Source organism: Geotrypetes seraphini, chromosome 2 (genome assembly GCF_902459505.1).
Source record: "Geotrypetes seraphini chromosome 2, aGeoSer1.1, whole genome shotgun sequence".
Classification (NCBI taxonomy): Eukaryota; Metazoa; Chordata; class Amphibia; order Gymnophiona; family Dermophiidae; genus Geotrypetes; species Geotrypetes seraphini.
In genome coordinates, this window is record NC_047085.1 from 503,893,456 (window position 1) to 503,911,144 (window position 17,689).

The window sequence follows — 17,689 nt, forward strand, 5'->3', positions numbered from 1 at the left end:
GCAGAACGAGACTTGGGAGTGATCATCAGTGCAGACATGAAGACTGCCACTCAAGTGGAGAAGGCTTCATCTAGGGCACGGCAGATGATGGGTTGTATCAAGAGAAGTTTCGTCAACAGGAAGCCTGAGGTCATGATGCCACTGTACAGAGCCATGGTGAGTCCTCATCTGGAATACTGTGTGCAATTCTGGAGGCCACATTACCGTAAAGATGTGCTCAGAATTGAGTCAGTTCAGTGGATGGCCATCAGGATGGTTTCAAGTTTCAAGTTTATTTTTGATTTGTTGGATCGCTTATTTAATTTACTAAGCGATTTACAAATAATAATGCAAATAACAGGTTAGTTAAAATTTAATACATTGTTAAAAATAAAATCATACAGACTAACGGACACATAAGGAAAGAAAGGGTAAAACTACAATTGTATAAAAAAAAAAAAAAAGGTAAAAAAACATGAGGTAAGGGAAAGAGAAGAGAAAAAAATAAGTTGGAGAAGAATTAGGAAAATTAGTTTCATACATTAAATGCGTCTTTAAAAAGGAAACTTTTTAAGCTACTTTTAAACTACTCTAAGATACTGGGGCAAGCTATTCCATAATTATGGGGCTATAACAGAAAAGATGTCAGTGCGACGAGTTCCAATAATTTTTAGTGATGGAACTGTTAGAAGATTTTGGTTGGTTGATCTTAAAGTGCAAGGTGTACAATATGGGATAAGTAATCTGTTGATGAATTGAGGTTCATTTGAGATCAATGTTTTAAAAACTAAAAGTAATATTTTAAAGGTAATACGATGAGAGATAGGGAGCCAATGAGATTCAATAAAAAGCGGTGTGACATGGTCAAATTTTTTACAATTATGTATTAATTTGATTGCTGTGTTTTGAACTATCTGGAGATGTTTTTTCTCTTTCTGAGAGATTTAATAGTAAGTAAAGCATTACAGTAATTGAGTTTTGAAATAATGAGTGAGTGAATAAGTATGTTTAATGATTTTGGCTCTAAAAATTTAGCTAAAGGGTCTCTCGTATGAAGAAAGACTGAACAAATTGCAGCTCTATACTCTCGAGGAACGTAGGGAGAGGGGAGACATGATTGAGACATTTAAGTACGTCACTGGACGGGTCGAGGTGGAAGATGATATCTTTCTTCTCAAAGGACCCTCGAACACAAGAGGACATCTGCTTAAACTCAGGGGAGGGAAGTTTCGTGGAGACGTCAGGAAGTACTTCTTCACGGAACGAGTGATAGAGCATTGGAACAAGCTTCCAGTACAGGTGATCCGAGGCCCGCAGTATCCCAGACTTCAAGAATAATTGGGATACCTATGTGGGATCACTGCAAGGGTCATACCAATGAATAGGGTCGTTAGGACATAGACTTAATAGAGCAGGTCAGTAGAGTAGCAGTATGATTTGACTTAAGGGGGCCAGTAGACTTAAAAGGGTGGGTCAATGGTGTGGGCAGACTTGATGGGCTGTAGCCCTTATCTGCCGTCATCTTTCTATGTTTCTATCCTGCCATAATTTTTCTAAATGCGGCGGCGGGCCAAATTTTATGGGGGGGTTCAGGTCACTTGAGGGAGGTTAATTTTTTTTTAATTGGGCAGCTATTTTGCATGTTTAAAACATGCAAATAGCTGCCCGATTTAAAAAAAAAAAAATTGTATGCCAGCAGAAGCCCTGACAGTAGTGACAGGAGGCTGTTTCTCATGTCACTACTGTCAGGGCTTTAGCGATGTGTGCAGTCAGTTGGGGGCCTGCCTCCGATCGCCCCCATTTGCATGCAGATGGTTGGCCTGCCTCCAATCGCACATGGATCAGAGGGTTAGTGAATCTAGCCCAATGTGAGGTGAATGTATGAACCGAGGACCAAGTAGCAGCTCTGCAGATTTCATCAATAGGAATAGAACGGAGGAAAAAACTACTGAAGCTGCCCTAGCTCTGACTTTATGGGCTGTGACCTGACTCTCCAGTTGCAGCCCAGCCTGAGCATAACAGAATGATATAGAAGCAGCCAATCAGTTGGAAATCGTTCTCTTGGAAACAGGATGCCCCAACTTGTTAGGATCAAAGGAGATGAAAAGTTGAGATGTCCTATGCGGCTTTGTCCTGCTGAGATAATAGGCTAAAGCCCACTTGCAATCCATAGTGTGAAGAACCATGTCTCCTAGATGAGAATGAGGCTTAGGAAAAAATACTGGAAGCACAATCGATTGAGATGGAATGCAGTGACAACTTTTGGAAGAAACATCTGATGTGTGCGGAACATCACCCTGTCGTGGTGGAAGACAGTGAATGGTGGGTCCGCCACCAATGCTTGAAGTTCACTCGCTCTTCTGGTAGAAATGAGTGAGATGAGAGAGAACCTTCCAGACAAGGTATTTAAGACGAGCTGACATTGGTTCAGACGGAGGCTTCATCAATTGAGGAAGGACAACATTGAGGCCCCAACATTGAAAAGTCCTTTAATGAATTTGGAGACCACAAAATGAGCAGCGAGAGGTTTACCAGTCAAAAAGCTGTAATAGCGCTGAAATGGACTCTTAATATATGTAGACTTGAGTCCCAATTCAGACAAATGAAGATAATTCAAGACTAGTGCAACTGAGATGGATGTTGGAGCATGAAGACACCAGGGAAAAAAACGAGTCAACTTTTGCTGATAACATTGCCGAGTGGCTGATAAGAATAGCCTTATGCCAATGGTCCATCAAACCCAGTAGCCCATTCTTACAGTGGACAATCCAGGTCACTAGTACCTGGCCAAAACCCAAGGAGTAGTAATATACCATGCAGGGCAAGCAGTGGCTTCCCCCATGTCTTTCTCAATAACAGACTATGGACTTTTCCTCCAGGAACTTGTCCAAGCCTTTCTTAAAACCAGCTACGCTATCCACTTTTACCAAATCCTCTGGCAAAGCGTTCCAGAGCTTAATTAGTTTCTGAGTGAAAAAAAAATTTCCTCCAATTGGTTTTAAAAGTATTTCCTTGTAACTTCGAGTATCCTCCAGTCTTTGTAATTTTTGACAAAGTGAAAACTAGATCCACTTGTACCCGTTCTACTCCATTCAGGATTTTGTAGACTTCAATCATATCTTCTCTAAGCTGTCTCTCTTTCAAGCTGAAGAGCCCTAACCATTTTAGTCTTTCCTCATATGAGAGGAGTTCCATCCCCTTTATCGCTCTTTGAATCTTTTCTAGCGCCACTATATCTTTCTTGATTCACAACACACACACAAAAAAACTAGGATTTAATAATACTTTTCAATAGTTTCACTAATTACAATTGATTAGACAATATATACCTAATAGAAACTATTAATTTAAATATAATACATAACCTTTTTATTAAATAATTTATTAATATATTAAATAGAAATACACAATTAAACATATACCATACAAACCCCCAATTCATATAATCACTCATAAAATAGCAATACTTGAAGTTTCCACGTTGTCACTCAAATCAATGTACTTGTATTTACAGCTCTTTCAGTTTATAGTTCCAATTGATTTGTGTTTACTTCCACAATCTGTCCAAATTTTCACTCAATACTGTTGCTCTCTCGTTCAATACTGTTGCTCAACACGAGACCGTGTTTCGCCGCTAAGGCATCCTCAAGAGCTAGTTGAATTGAGGCTCCATCTGTTTCAAATATACATAACCCATTTTAAACATATTACTATTATATCCCCCACTATTACTTCTTTTTACAACTATATCCATTGTTATCATATCTGTATGTTCATCATAACATGATCTCAAAAGCAAACCAGGAACTCAATCACGATTTCACACAGCACTATTGCACTTCCGTTTCTACCCCCAATTTCCTGTTTCCCTTTCTATGCAAATTCAGAAACCTATGTCAGATCAGGTGCCACTCAATCTCCTTATTTAACCCGAAGGATTCTACCGTATTCCATACATATATTAAACGTTCTTTATTAATATATCAGAAATGTTGCCCCTCCCCTTTAAATAATTGAATTGTCATCAATACCACAAACTTAAAATCTTCAATATTATATTGAACCCAATGGGCTATTAAGGGCATATCATGTTTCACTAAACATAAATTACTTAAATGTTGGGCAATATGCTGCTTAATTTTATGTTTAGTTTGTCCTATATACCACTTTAGACACGGGCACGTGATCCCATACACAACTTGGCTCGTGCTACAATCAGTTTTATCACGCAACACAAATATTCCACTACTGTTTGGTATCTGAACGCTATCTGTTTCCAAAGCAAAGGAGGCCCCCCCCCCCAAAGGAAGTGAATTCCAGGAGCGAGGCCTGCGTTCTCTAGGAGTAAGCCTAAGGGAGAGGCTCTGTGAGGAAGGAAGTGGCCCTGAAGTTTGGGTTTACCTTGCCTGTGTGTTTGAATGTCATGAGAAGTCAGTTAAGTGAGATGTGGCACAACAATACGACGGATGGGTCTGGAGTCACTGTCCCAGGGTCCAAACTCTGAAACAAATGAATGGAATGTGTGTTCTTTTATAAAACAGACGATAAGGAAGTTTTTAATTTAAGATTCCCACATTCAGAACAATATGAGACTCCTGAAGCAGGCTATCTAGATCGAAACATGTACATATCGGGTCATTGATTTTCTGGATGAATAAAGGATATTTTAAAGAAGATTGCATTTACCAGGTTTTTTGGACATTTCCACTGTTTGTTCTATTTTATTGAGTTTTGTGGATTTGGTTCTGTTTTTGTTCCATTATATGTATACAGTGTTCCCCTGGTTGTTCGCGGTCAACGGTTCGCGGTCCTGGTCATTCACGGTATTTTCCAACCGCAAACCCGCCGACAAGGAGATGACAGCTGGAGAGGCAAGAGAGAGCAACCGGAGCACCTGTGAGTGCAGAAAATCACTCGCTGTATGCTCCGACCGCCTCTTCCTGCACTAAGTCGGGCCTTATCCAATCAGGAGCTGCTTTGACACACAGCTCCTGATTGGTAAGGCCCAACTTAGTGCAGGAAGAGGCGGTCTGAGCATACAGCGAGTGATTTCCTGCACTTGCCGGTGCTCCGGCTGCTCTTTCCTGCCTCTCCCGCTGCCTTCTCCAGTCTCCCTCATGACAAACTGTATTTGCGGTTTTTAAAGATTCGTGGGGGTTCCTGGAACGGAACCCCCATGAATCAGAGTAGTACTGTATATAACACATTTATAGAGGTATTAATCTCTCTTGGTTCAGTATTCTTTGTCTCTTTGTCTAAAATACTGCAGTTTGCCCGCTCAAGACCCTGGTTTCTGGTGTTGTCTGGGCTGCCATATCCAGGGGAATAAGAGAAACCTTATGGCCTGAGTGGTAACAGATGTTCCTGGCATTCCATTGCTGGGTAAAGACGAAAGCCTAAATTTCTTAAATATGCTCTAAAGTAGTATTGAATATGAATGAAATATGACATGTGGCATGTGAGTGAATGTGGGATCCCGGGAATGATTTGTGTTTAATTTAAAACCTTGTACCTTTATAAGATTTAAAAAAATCTTGAGAAATCCTGAGAGATAATATCTGAAGTTTGACCTATCTGACCTTTAAGCTAGGTTACCAAAGAAACTCTTAAGTCTATGACATTCTAAGAGGCCTGCTTGCCTTTCTAGATGTACAGGGAGGGTTTTTTGTTTTAAGCCTGGTATAGGAATTCCCATTAAGGGGGGTTGTATGGGCTTTGCTGTAACTTGAAACTATCAGTTTTCTCCAAAGAATGAATTCCCAAAGGGTCAAAGAACTGTTTTGATTCAAACTTTTAAAGAATACTGAGAGAGGGAGTTTTCTTTGGGTATATTATGTTTTATGCATAATCAGGAAATTGCTGTGAACAAATATTTAATAATAATTTATTGATATGCTGCCATATCAGGGAGGTTCTAAACAGCTCACACCAAAGAAGGCAATACATACAATTCGATAAAATACATCAAGGTAAAATACACACCATGCGAATAAAAAACAAAGTTAAAAGAAAACATATTAAAATTAGAAACAGAGTACTTACATTATATAATTTGTAAAACTTTTCTTTAAGCCTGGTATCTATATGAGCTAAAAGGAATTTTTTTTTTAAAGTATTTTATTGATTTCAATATAATATCAAGTAAAACTTGTACAGAAAGCAAATTTAACCAAACATACTACAATCATATAAATCCATACTTAACAAATTAAGTAGTTTACAAGAAAAACTATTATGGTGAAATTAGCTCAAATCCTCTTTAGATCCAAGAATTAGTTTGCGAGAAAAAAACAAGAAAACAACCAAAAGAAGTAAAAGTGTGCCTATAGATCGGGTTGGGAGTTACTATTTTTTTTAGAGCTCAAGTTGAATTTTCTCCTTGTCCAGAGGGGACATAGCCAGAAAATTAATCAAATGTTGAGGCTCATAGAATACATATTTAATGGAATGATAACGGACAATGCACTTACAAGGATGTCTTAAATAAAAGGGAGCCCCCAATGAGGTGACCCCCGGTTTCAAAAGAAAAAAAATCACATCTACGTTTTTGAGTTTCCCTTGAAACATCAGGGAACATTTGAATTTTACAACCAAGAAATTCCTTCTGTTTATTCTTAAAGAATAGTCTCAATAACCAAGATTTATCTATAGAAAGAGCTAAAGTAGCTACTAATGTTGCAGGTGTTACCACTTCTTTGTCTGACTTCTCCAGTATCTCAGAAATATTCAATATTTGTCCTTCAGTAGAGCAGGTTGCTGTTGATGCGATTTTTTACTGGGAAGATAATAGACTTGAGAAAATGGTGGAAGATTATCTTCCGGAACTCCCAATATTTCTAATAGATATCTCCTAAGCATATCTCTAGGTATAATCGTAGTTATTCTTGGAAAATTTATCAGTCGCAAGTTATTACTACGCGCCTGATTCTCTAATAATTTCATTTTTCTTCTAAGATTCAAATTAACTTTAATTATGGTTTCCTGGAGTTGTTTTGCTGAAACCATATCCTGCTGAGTCTTTTGAAGTAAATTTTTTGAAGAAGTCATGTCCACTTTTAATTTTTCTAATTCTTCTGAATGGCAAGTAAGTATTTTCAATCTTTTGGAAATTAGGACTAATTACTTTCCCAAAATTTGCCACCAAGTCCCAAAGGGCTTCTAGGGTCATCTGAGGCCTATCCCAGAAAGAAGCTTGCACAGGAGTGCAGAGTCTCTCACCTTCCTTAAGATATTCTGGTTTCTGTTCTCTCTGTTTCAATCCTCCTCCAGCTGTGTCTTCGGAGATAATCTGAACCGAGATCTCCGTTTTCAGGCTCTCCAATGTTAAATCTCCTACCTTCGTGGAGTGTACTACCCCTTCTTCCAGGGTTTCCTAACCCCTGGGAGAGCTAGCCAACTGTGGTGGAGGAGGCGGTGCTCTGACATCCGGGCTCAGAGTGGTATCTGGCCCAAGAGGTATCCCGTCGGTCTCGCTTGTGGGATCCTCAGCGGGCTGGCTTCCGGACTCTGCGACGCAGCTCCCTGCATCCTCCTTAGCCACTCCTTGATATTGCCGAGGGAGGGAACCTCGGAGCGCCGCAAGGCACCAGCAATGCTCCTGCTTCTCCTCTTCGGTATCGCTCCAAAGGAAAAAGTGAAACCCGGCTGAAAACAACCGTCACCCGCAAGAAAGCCAGGTACTCGGGAGCGCTTTGGTCGGATAAAAGGAATTTCTTTGTTCAAATACCAAAGGACAGCCTCTGCTGGCTGACCATTGGTAGATTGGAGTGATGTAATATTGGTCATTGTGAGAGTGCATAAATGAACGAGGCAGAATAGTTTGGTTGAGACCATTTTTATTCAGAAGAGGTGCATTTTATACATCTATGTGTCTCCATTGTACAAATGCCTTTTGAAACAAGATTATTCTGTTCATTTTAATAACAGTATTTGATTGAAAATATTTGTACAATTATTATTATTCTTGGGCATCTAAGGGCAGAGGTTAGGATATGGCCTGTGACCCCATCTGGGAAGCTTTTGCTTACTAACTGGCTTACCAGATGGAGCGATGATTTGTGACATTAGAGATGATGATACATCGGGCGGTGTCAGTGACAGGGTCATCAATGTCTTCGATGTCGACTGTGTTGATGATGTCTCTCCCTCCATGCTGACATCAAACAACCTTTCCTGTTGAAGGATACGGGTTTTAATGGTGCACTTTTGAAGAGTGGAACATCGTACACCGTTCTGTATCCAATGCCCTGAACCCAAGCACTGAAAATACCAGCTGCAAGGGTCTGCAAGTGAAAAAAATGCAAGAACAACATTTTTGTTTTTTTGAACCGTCAGTGGGCATGACATGAATGGGAAGACCGCCTCAGGTAAATTTAATCTGATGGCTGAGGCAATACGCAGGGCCCTGATCAACTCGCTTGATGGTTGAAGAAAAAGAGAATTCTTCTTTTTTTTTTTTTTAAGAAAAGTAATTAAACATGAGAACAGGAAGGCAAGTAAAATTTTTCAAGGAACATTGAAAAATGCAACTTCTTAGCTCCATGGAAAATTAAGAACCGAGGAGCTGAATGCCTACGTCGGGTGGGAAGGCACTCGCAGATGCGCGGTGCAAGCTATCGCAAACTTTCTAAATTTCTTAAAGTGCCGATACCAGGGCTCCATGGATGACATCACCCCACTTGAGAATATGCTGCCTGCTTGTCCTGGGATTAAAAAAGAGACCCGAAAGAATTTACATATAGTACATCTAACACCAGTTTCTAGTGCAATATGTCTAGTTATCCTGAACGCCTAGAATCTTGTAACTGAACTAGCAAGTTGCTTGCAGGAAACTGTCAATCATGTTTTTTAACTCCACCTCCTTGCCAGCGAGCTGCTCCTGGCCCTTTTGTTTGTTTTCTGTAAGCAAGTTGCCAGAAGTGGTTTTGATCTGCTTTGCAGTTTTATTATTTTGGGGCATTTTTTTCTGTGTTCTTTCAGTTACATTTCTTTCTCCCTCCCTCCTTCCATCCCCAAGCCCAATTCTGTCCCTTTCTCTTCTCAACTGCCCTCCCATGCCATATCTTCTTTTCCAACTATCCTATTCTCCTATTCTATATATCTCCCTCCCTCTACACCACCACCAGGTCCACCATCTCTGCCTCTTGCCAACTTCCCTTCAAATATCTCATTCCCCTTTTCTTCAAAGCACCTCACATCCAACTACTCCTTTACTTTCCCTCCACAACATTATCCACCATCTCTTTCTCTAGTACCCTGTTTCTGGCCCTATAATTTCTTCCCCTTCAATCCCCACTCTAGCATTTTTTTGAAATCCATCTCCCATTCTACTTAAAAAAAGTCTAGGGGGCTTCCTGGCTCAGCACTTCCTCCCCTTCACCTCCGCTTGCATCCATTTTTGTAAATGGCTGTGGCAGCGACTCTGAAACGCAGCCTCCCTCCGTGCTTTCCTTGTGCCACACCTGAAAACGGAAGTTTCATCATTAGGGGCGGATCGCAGCACAAGGAAAGCATGGAGGGAGGCTGCGTTTCAGAGTCGCTGCTGCAGCCGGCTTCCCATGATAAAAATGGATACGAGTGGAGGGGGAGGATATGCCAGCCCACAGGGGCCCTCCAGAGCCTTGGGCCCAGGGCAGCTGCCCTCTTTGCACCCCCTAACACTGGCCCAGGTCAGCTGCTCTAATTGCCCTCCCCTAAAACAACACACCAGCGGGCCCCCATGTTTTTGGGCCCGAGGCCTACCCTTTAATCTGGTCCTGATCTTCACTGCTGAAACATGGATTCAAAACAGCATTGCTTTTAATCACAGTCTGTCTCCATAACAGTCTCTTCTACTTCAGAATTTTCTTCATCAAAATCCATTAAGTCATCTGGGTAAACCTCTTTAACATTGTCTTCCAGGCAACAATGATTTCAATATCATCAGTATGAAAGGTTAAATTTAACTCTGGGCTAACCTGGGTTCCATGCTGTTCAATACCGCTCCTGGTGCCAGGCATCGGTCTCTCTTCAAAGGCCCATCTTTCTCTGTGGTTGTGTTGTTTCTGTGGCTCCTTCCCGGTAGCAAACTGCTTGTTTTTATAAGAACCCTGATAGGCTTCAGCTGGGGCTTGTTCCCTAATCTGGTGTTTTATGGAAGTTACCTGGTGTTGCTTTGAATCTGATCCCCCATAGATGTTGTTGTGATTCACCTGATTTAACTTCCCCCTAGGAACTGCCTCTCGAGTGTCATTGGTTCCTATGATCTTTTGTTCCCTTCTTTCCCAACCACAAGCAGAACACAAATAGGAACACTGCTGCTCAGAAGTACTTTTCTTGTGGACCTTTCAAGATTTAGGATGGGGAGTAGACTTTATGAGTTGCCTTCTCTGTCTATAAAGTTACCCTGTGATAATAGGCACCTAAGTTTAGGCACCTATTTATTTAGGCTTCTTCAGAATTTGCCCCGAGTGCCAATTCTACAACACCATCTGTGTGTCAAGATGTTATTAGAGAATCCTAGCCTAAGTTGGCCTTGGCACACCTAAACATAGGATTGAACAGTCAATAACAGGCTCAACTGTTCACAGCTAAACATGGCACTTCTTTAGCGTCCCTCCAGACCGGCACAGAAACAGATGTTTACGCTCCTCTGCCAGCAAGTGGAGACTGAGACACTAACTTTTGGCTACAGTACAAGTGGGCTGTGCAGTCCCCATTACAATCAGTCTTTTCCTAGTCTCCAGCAGGTGGTGTGGTAAGATTGTGGAGTCTGTGCTGAGGTTTGTTTTGGGGCTGTTGGATCTAGTTAGGGAATATTTCTGGTTCCTTTTACTTTCCAGATAGAGCTTAGGGGTCCTACCAACCTCTGTGGTGCCACACTCAAAAGGGTTGAGTCCCTCACCCCCCCCCCAGGTTTTCTATTTAGAGGAGCCTCAACTGTACACCTTGCCACCTATGCCAGCACTGACTACAGTTTGGAGTGCCATGTGGGGTCTGCTCTAACTTGATACAGTTGGTGAGTTGTGAGAAATTAAAAAAAAAGACCCAAGAAATAAATGGAGCATAAAGTGATCCTGAGGCTGCCGTTTTTGTTCAATGTTATTGTACATGGGCTTTTGGTGCATTCAGTATGAGCACTTCAAACAAGCAGCACAAGTACATTTTATGTGGGTGCGAAGCGGCAGGTGCATGAAATGCTCTGGCCGCCTCAAAGGGGACCCAGCTTCAAGTGTCAGTGTGTCCGGCTCCCCTTTGCGTGTGCACCGCTCATCAGCAGGAGGCGCTGGTGAAGTCCGGGCCTCATCTGCAGTCCATGCCGGGGTCTCCTCGGCTGCCAGCAATCTGGCAGATTTGGGCTTGCGGACCTCTAGAGAGGCTGGGGATTCCCTTGTGGCTGGGGCTGCTAGTGGTGTTTCCGTAGCAGCGGGGTCAAGTTTGGCTTCAGTGGCACGTTTGATTTCAGGTGCCAGTTTCGTAATGGTGCTTCCCTCAGTTTTGGCAGGAAATGCGTCCATTTTGTCCACTGCCTCAGGCAACCTTCCTCCTGTCTTAGGAATAGGTCTTAAATGTGTCTTCTGCTCATGCTATGATTTCTAGATTACCGCCAGGATTGTTGAGCCCTGATTTTATGTTAGCCATGTGCAAGGCTTATTTACAGATGGCTGGGGGTCCTGCTTTGGTTCCAGGGATCAACTGGGGTTATTTTCCCTTCCATCGCCACCTCGTTAAGTCTCCTACTACAGTTGCCTCTATCCGGTCCCCTCAACCATTGTCCAGGTGGCCGCGGTTGTCTTGGGATGGTTTTCTTTTATGGCTGATCCATTTCCTCTGGATGGGGACTAGTATCTTGGGGAGATTTTTTTCTGAGGTGCCGGTTGGTGAGGACACGTATGTTGTGCGCATTTTTCCTCAGGAAGAGTTGCAGGAGCAAATTGTTCAGGTGTCTTCAGTTTTATACTTTGAAGAGGCAGCTAAGGACCCCCTTGTGTGGTGAACCCTCTTCTTAGAGGGATCTGGTCAACATCCCATTCTTTCCCTATGCATCAGGATATTCGGGATGTAGAGCATGCTCCATGGAACGTTCCAGATGCACTTTTTTGATTGACACAGCCTTTTGTGATTGTGGTCAGCCTTTACCTCATTCCTGATGGGAATAGAGATACCTTTAAGTCTCCAGCGGTGTCTTGGCTATTGCATGCAGACATGCTGTGCTGGTGAAAGGTGACTCAGCCCTGAGAGATCCTCAGGACCGTAAGTTGGAAGCTCTACTTAAACACAGTTTTGATGGGGCTGCCCTGGCTGTACAGGCAGCGATTTGTTGGTCTGATAGTCTGGGCTTGTGTTCCGGTGGTATGCGAGAGTTCTTGACCGCGAAGGGGCTGACTGGTCCATAGTAGATCAAGAAGTTCTTAAGATTAAGCTTGGAGCTTCTTTTTTCTCTGATGCTATGTATGATCTGTTGGGTGCCTCAGTCAAGTCCATGGCTCTAGGTGTGACAGCCCACCATATCCTGTGGTTCGGGGTTGGTTGGCAGATGTAGCCTCTAAAGGCTAAGCACAGTAGGTTTCCCTTTTGTGGCTTTCTCATTGGGGAGGACTTAGATAAGCTGGTTCAGGCCTTGAGTATCTCTAACATGCCTCAGTAAAGAAAAAAAACTCTAAACACAAGAGGACCGACCTAGCCAGGTTTTACGTGGTGGTTCTGCCTGGGGACGTTTGAGTGGATTTTGTAGGTACCACCCTGGCCATGGAGCAAACTCCTTTCCTTCCAGAGGCTGTTTCTTCCACATGCGTTGCAGGTCCTTCCCACAGTTCCAGTTAGAGCACGGTTGTGAGAGTTTTACTGGGGATTGGACAAGATCACAACAGATCAGTGGGTCCTGGAGGTGATTCGGGAAAGTTATGCTCTGGAGTTTTCACGTACTTTGCCAGATCGTTTCCTCTCCTCTCCTTGTCGGGCAACTTGGAAGAGAAAGGCTTTTTGGCAGACACTAATCAGGTAGCTGAACCTCAATGTGGTAGTTCTGTACCTCCTCAGGAGATTTGCACCGACAGGTACTTCATTTACTTCATGGTGCCTTAGAAAGAGGAGTCTTTGCAGCCCATTTTGGATCTCAAAGGTGTCTACTGAGCTCTCTGGTTTCTGTCTTTTCACATGACAATCCTGAAATTGGTAATTCTAGCCGTCCAGACTTCTCTTGACCTGACAAGAGGCCTCTCATCCATCCACGCTTCCTACACATTGCGATTTTGGGACAGCATTATCAGTTTTGAGTGCTTCCTTTTGGTCTAGCTACGGTGCTGCACACCTTCACCAAGACTATGGTTGTGGTGGCAGCTGCCTTGCGCAAGGAGGGCATTCTGGTGCACACATATCTGGATGATTGGTTGATTCTAGTGAAATCGTTGCAGGAGAGTCTGGTGCTTGTCTCCTATGAGTTCCTGCCCAAGGCTGTCAATTATTAATTGTGGATTACCTGTACTGATGTCTTATTAATAATAACCTTTCTTCACATCTGCAAGCGGTTGTTCTTTCTTAGCAGGAGTTAAAAGTTATTGCCAATTGTTTTTGGTTATCTTTATAGTATTACTGGCATTCACTTTTTGGTTATTTTTGTAGCCTGACCATGCTCCAGCATGGTGCTCCTTCACTTGAGGAGTCAACTTGAGGTCAGGGGGCCAATCTTCTGGAGACATAATGAATCTTTGTTGCAAGATCTGATTGGAAAGGAAGATATACAAAATACAATATTATAATATTTGGAATATAATGACAATAAAGAGGTTAGCGACCCCGTACAGCAGGTGGGACTTGAGGCAGTCTTAAGATGAGTTCTTATCAAATGGGCACCCGAAGGAAGAAAGAAAAGCAGACCCAAGAGAGGGAGTTAAACACTCAATTAGCCTCCCTAGAATTGCAATGCTTGCAACTTAGAACTAAGTGTATAAAGACGGAAATCACTAGAGTAAAAGAAGAGCTTAGCTTTTCACTATACATTTCTTGGGTTGTTGGGGTTTTTTTTTCTATTTTCTTTCATGTTTGGGCTAGATCAGGGGTGGGTAACTCCAGTCCTCGAGGGCCGTAATCCAGTCGGGTTTTCAAGATTTCCCCAACGAATATACATGAGATCTATTTGCATACACTGCTTCACTAGGGAAATCCTGAAAACCCGACTGGATTCCAGCCCTCGAGGACTGGAGTTGCCCACCCCTGGGCTTGATGGACCATTGGTCTGACCCATTGTGGGTTCTTTTGTGGGATTCATAATCTTTCTCCTTTATTTCAGAATCCTTGCCCAGGATCCTGACTCTGCAACATCTCAGGTTAGAAAACTGCAGCACTGTTTGTGAAGAGAAGGCAAGAAGTCAAGGTTTATCTCACTTGAGCAGAAGCTCCTGCAAGCACTTTCCTCTGTTCTTTGGCTAACTGCTTACCCTGTATTGGTAGTACAGAATAAAGCCTTAAGACATCCACCCCATGTAAAACAGTTTATAGTAAAGAAATGGGGTACCTAGATGATGAAGATTCTTAATAATCAATTTCTAATCTCTTTGAGCAATGAAACCTGTGGTGGGCATATGATAATTCTACAGACGTGTGTCTTTAGAACCCCTTATGATGTATATATCATTTCAAGTTCCTGTCATGTATGTCTTTATAATAATTTATGCCCACCACCATCTATGCCCTGTATTGGTAGCATGGAATATTGCTACACCTGGGGTTTTGGCCAGGTACTAGGGACCTGGATTGGCCACCGAGAGAACGGGCTACTACTGGGCTTGAGTACGGCTATTCTTATGTTCTAACCCAGTGGTCTCAAACTCAAACCCTTAGTGGGGCCACATTTTGGATTTGTAGGTACTTGGAGGGCTGCAGAAAAAATAGTTAATGTCTTCTAAATAAATATTTTTTATTCTTTTTTTAAATTCTTACATCAAGTGAAATACATGTAATACATTCAATTATGAAAAAACACTTGAAATTATTATTAAATGTTTTTACAATGTGAATTAAATAAACCCTTTATCAGAATTTTATATCATATTAATATTACAATAGTTTTCCCTCCCTACCCCTTCTATATGTTCTATACATGTGTTATTATATCTGATCAGTAGAATAATTTGTCAATGGTCCCCATATTTTATTAAATTTTTTAATATAACCTTGTTGTAATGCCAATACTTTTTCCATTTTATATATATGACAAATTGAATTCCACCAAAAAGTGTAATTCAATTTAGTGTAATCCTTCCAGTTCTGAGTAATTTGCTGTATGGCGACCCCTGTTAAAATTAATAAAAGTTTATTATTATTAGCTGAAATCGGACTTTGTGTTCTCATTGCTGTTCCAAATAATATTGTATCATATGATAGTCCAACATGATTTTCTAATAAATTATTAATTTGGGGCCAAATTAATTTCCAAAAGGAATTAATGCAGGGACAAAAGAATAGTAAATGGTCCAATGTCCCCACTTCTATCCTACAATGCCAGCATCTATTAGATCTATTACTATCTAATTTTTGTAATCTCGTAGGGGTCCATAAAACTCTATGTAATAAAAACAACCATGTTTGACTCATAGATGCTGATCTTGTAGTATGTATTCTCCAGGACCAAAATTTTTGCCATTGAGATGGAAAAATTATCTGTCCTATCTCAATACTCCAAATATCCCTAAGTCCTGATCTCTTTTTTTTGTTTAAAAATTCGTTTATTTTCTTATACCATTTTGCGGCTTGGTGTCCTAGAAAATCCGCTTGAAAACAAAGGATTGGTAAACTATATTGAGTGTTAAGATTCTTCCATTCAGGGAACCCTTCCTGAATGGCCTGCTTCAATTGCATCCATTTAAAATATTGTGTTTTTTCTAATCCAAATTTTTGTTGCAATTGTGAAAAACTAAGCAGTGATCCATTTACTATTACATCTTTTAAAGTACGTATACCTGCTTTTATCCATTGTTTCCATACTATTTTAAATCCACCAATTTTGATCCTGGAGTTTACCCAAATAGATTGATTTAAAGATTTAGCCAATGGATCTGTTGATAAATTGCTTATAAATCTTAATGTTTTCCATGTATCTATTAGAATTCTATGATCTTTATATCTCCTAGGTATTGTTATACTAATGAAATGAAATAGTTAATGTCTTATTAGAGAAATGACAACTTTGCACGAGGTAAAATTCTTTATAGTTTATAAATTTTTCCTTTAACAGTTAAAGAAAAGATTTATAAACTATAAAGAGTTTTACCTTATGCAAAATTGTCATTAACTATTTTTCTGCGGCCCTCCAAGTACCCTATTTTTTCTGCAGCCCTCACATTTAAAGTTTAATATCTTTCCTTTCTCAAAACTGATACATTTCAATCACTATATTGAAAATAAAATAATTTTCCCTACCTTTGTTGGCTGGTGACTTTATTTTTCTGTGCTTTTAACTGTTTCCAGGGCCTTCTTGTCCTTTGACTGTTTTTCTCTCTGTCTTCACTTTCTGCCTTGTATCCATTTTTGATGAATGAGAGACTGACTGTAATAGTATTAAATACCAGTGGGGAGAGAGCAAATGACTCCTAAAAACGCTCAGAAAAGTGAAACTCTGAAAGGGAGGTGGATACCTCCCCTTGAGGCAAGAGTTTACCGTCCAATCATTGCATTTGCTTTGTAGAACATCACTTTCTGACCACTGGTAAAAACTAGTATTGTTTAAATAAACTCTGTTAGATTGACTAAAAAGTTCAAAACAATTATGCACAACTCTTGCTTGGAACGATGATACCATTCACTTATCTGTACCAACTTTAAAGTTTGTAGTTGTAAGGGCTCTTGGGGGTCTCAACGCGGCCCCGTTTCAAAAATTCTGCTTCAGGAGACCCAATTCTACAATGCTACACATTGTTAAACGTATCTGTCCAAGAGGTGATCGTTTGTAAAACTTCAAAAATTCCAGATGATGGAGTTGTATCCATTTTTGGCATTAACTTAATATTCAATTTTTCTGCTTTCTTTTCAAAATCTACTTTTCCATGTCTTACCTTCCCTTCTATCTCTCTTCTTCTGTCCCTATTTCCATGGTCTGACATCTCTTTCTTTCCTTTCTCTCCCTCCCTCCTTCCTTCCTTTCCCCTGGTCTGGCATCTGTCTCCTTCCATCCCCCAACTATTTCTTTCTTTCACCCTGCCCCTTCTTTCTTTCTTTCTCTCTCTCTCCATGCCCCCTTTCTTTCTATATGTCTGTCTTTCTCTTTCTCTCCATGCCCTTTCTTTCTCCATGCCCGCCCTTTCTTTCTGTCTTTCTCTCTCCATGCCCCTTTCTGTCTGTGTCCCGTCTCCCTTTTTTCTTTCTGTCTCCCTGTCCCCCCCTTTCTTTCTTTATTTCTCCCTGCCTTCCCCCAAGCCACCAACATTGGGGAACAGGCCAGCGCGGAGGTCTTAGCTCTCCCTGCTTATCTTCCCCAGCGCGGGGCCAATTCTCGCCAGGCAGCGATTGGCTGGCCCAGAACTTCCTCCCCGACGTTAGAATTGATGTCGGGTGGCGAGAATTGGTCGGCTCTGAGCTGGGGAAGATAAGCAGGGAGAGCTAAGACCTCGGCGCTGGCCTGTTCCCCGATTGCAGTGGCTTGGGGGAGGGCAGTGAGACGGGAAGGGAAGCAGATTGGGGACCCCTAATCTAATCCTTAGGTTTGTATACCGCATCATCTCTACATTCGTAAAGCTCG